Genomic DNA, 3,247 nt, shown 5'->3' on the forward strand with positions numbered 1-3,247 from the left:
GCCCACCGGGATCGAAACTGGACGGACCTTCCGAGTACAGATGCAACTTCACACACCCCTGTACGACAACCGTGCCCTAGCACGGCCGCGACTGTAATTGGATGCCCTCTATAATCTGCTGGTCAGTAGTTAGAAAGCTGTCCGCGCTTTAGCCGATTACATGATAGTTAACCGAATGCTGTGAATTCTGTTAATCTAACTACTTGTGTATGAATATTATACGATTAATGTAAAAGTCCCTTTGTAATCACCATCATTTTCATTCATTTTATGTATACTAGAGTGAACTAATACCATGTGATTGTCGTCCTTGACCCCCTTTACCGGGCATATGGGTCATTTTAATGCCTATTTCTCGTTTCAGAGGTACTGCTCCATCACTAGACATCTTTTCCTGCCCCCCTGCTTTTCCCCCCACTTTCCCATATTATGCATTGTACCTTAACTGCACTTGAAATCAGAGTATTCTTTTGTTCCCCCTTCGCCCCCTGCTGTACAGTACATCTCCAAATCTTATCCATTCAACTTCAACCCTCTTTATCAAGTAACCTCTGTCTCCTTCTGTATGGAATGTACCCTGCACTCAAGTGCGCCACCTCTAATTTGGCTTACCAACGTTCATGCACCTTTCTTGTCTAGCTTGCCTTCCTTGCCCTACTTAGGACGCGTAAGCAATTATCATCCCCCTTAATTTCGTCGGCCTTAACTCCAGCCCCATCCAACCTATATGTTTCTTAGCCAACTTTTTGCTACGCGCTTCAACTTTTTCCTCGTGACTTATTTTGTCTGTTGTAAAACTTGCCCCTTTATTCATCTCTTTATCCTTCATTTAATAAACCCATGAGTCTTTAATTAAGCGCACCATATCCCTTTAAATGCCCCACACTTCTGCTCGGCTTTCTGCACGGAATCTCGTAAACCCTTTTTTCCCCCAATATTTCACACCCGACCCCCATCTCGAATACCAACACCCCACTTTTTTGTCCCCTACCCCCTTGTTTTCCCTTTTTTTCGCCCCCTCCCACCCTACCCTCTCTTCCCACCAATACCTTTGACACCTTCTATTATTGTAGTTCCTCACTCCCCCCCCCCCAGGCCTTCCCCCCAGACAAAGCCACTGCTCCCGTCTCGACTCTTTTCTTTCGCCTTATAATACCACTTCATCGAGCGCGTAGCAGTAACGGTACTATTCCCCTTCTGCCCCCCCTTCTCTCGATTTGCCCCCACCTGTATTTTGTCCGCTACTCTCTAATTCCCACCAAACCAGATACCTGACCGGTTATGAACAACATGCGCGACGTCCTATGTCCGTCCTTATGGTGATAGATTATACATACAGATTCACTTGGCTGGTCCCCGCACGTTGTCCCTAAACCAATTTTATACATCTACCCTCCTTATTTTGTTATACTTTTGTTTCATGTCCAAGTTCTATACTGCTTTATGCAATCCCGCACCCGACCACCCACCTACCTCCCCTACCAGTATCCATTCGGATCTTGCGATTAAAGACCCTCTTATCCCCCCCCTCTACCCAGGACCATTAAGTTTTAAGGCTTCTGCTGCACCATGTGCATTTCTTGAATAATAGGCTATATCAACTCTTGCACAACCCCCCCATTCTAGACCCTATGTTCAATACTTTTTTCCTTCACCTTGTAATCTCGTTATTCCATACAACTCTACCACATTTCCCAGCTGGCTATTTTGATCCCCCCATCCGTCCCTCTGTTCTATCCATCTTACTTTATTTGTTGTTCCTGGCACCCAGTAGACCAACAATCAAGATGCACACCCGCCATGGACATGCAACCATGCCAGGTCTCTTGTGTTATCCTTGTTCTTTATACCAAGGCGCATGTAGGGGTGGCTGCCTTTTTTATTTTTGATACCTTTTCACTGTTTTGTTAGTCTAGGGACCAATTTTTGCGGTGCCTGTCATATTCTCTTACTTGTTAACACACATGCTCCCATTTCACACCTTCCTCTGTGGTGCATTACACCCTGAAGGCTCCAACTCTCAATCGTGTTCTCTTCTAATGGGGTCTGGGCATTTTTTTTTCCCGTGGGTTTTTTAACCTCTTGGGAACTTTCACTACATTCCTACTGATGCAGAACGAGAAACGAGTCAGGGATGCATAGCAAGCACAACAAGACAACCGCAGTCCAGACCTTTCACCAACTGAGACATTTGCAGCACCATAAAACATGACAGGAGCGTGGGACTGTGAAAGGGTGAATGTGCATAAAGTTGCAATGGTGCTATCTTTTATAAGTCTATGGTTTCCCTCTTTCGATTACCCTTTCTCATGTTGTTGTTGTTAGGGAGATAGACATTGTCATTTGGTTTTATTTCTTTTATAATATAGTTTTGACATCTTTAGATACGGTCCCTTTTTTGTTTGTTTGTGTTTGGGGTCCACCCCGAAGCTGTAGTTCCGCTCCTTTTCCTTTTAGTTTCAATCACTGTGAAAAAAATCACCATCAAAATGTCTGGTTGTGTGATGTGCTGCTTTGGGTCAGACAGGGGTGGATCACCCTTATATTATGGTCTCTGGCCACCCTTAGAACGGCCATACACTAAATAAAATGAAAAAAAACTAGACTTAAACTGGCTGGCTGGTGTCCTTACAGTGACCTTGGGTCTGAACTGTGGGCTCCTCTTCCAGTGTGTTCGTATATGCCTGAGTGGCACCAAGATGTGCTGTCTTGCCTCTTTGGTTTTCTGCATGTTTCTGGCTCAAACTGCAAGTATCACTTCTCTGACGTTCGCTGCTTGGTTGCGCCACTTGAGGTTTTTGGCTCATTTGGGTTCTCAACACTGGGCGACTTTGACGGGAGTGAAGCATCCTCACAACATAAATCACCACACTACCTGCTTTTGTTTCAGGTTTTTTCTTATCCTTGTCTAACTGTTTGTCACTGGGTTTACCTGTAATGCATTTTGTGCTCCAAAAGCTGTGTTAGCTTTTTGACCTTCTTCATCAATTAGATTGTGCCACCCAGCACTGAGAGAAGCTTTGAGTTTGATTTTGTGTTTGTGTTTGCAGGCACTCAGGAGAATAAGTTCATGATGTTTCTTGTGTTTGTCTGTTGTGTCTCAGTGCTTGTCAATCACCATCAACAGTGTTCCCACTGTGAACACATCCTGCGACTGTTTGAGCCAAAACCTTCGAGAAGTCCCTGCAGCCGCTTCAACATCATCACTGAGCTCTCTCTCTTTTAACACGCTGGAGACAAACAATGA

Source organism: Simochromis diagramma, unplaced genomic scaffold, assembly GCF_900408965.1.
Source record: "Simochromis diagramma unplaced genomic scaffold, fSimDia1.1 OVJJ01000615.1, whole genome shotgun sequence".
NCBI lineage: Eukaryota > Metazoa > Chordata > Actinopteri > Cichliformes > Cichlidae > Simochromis > Simochromis diagramma.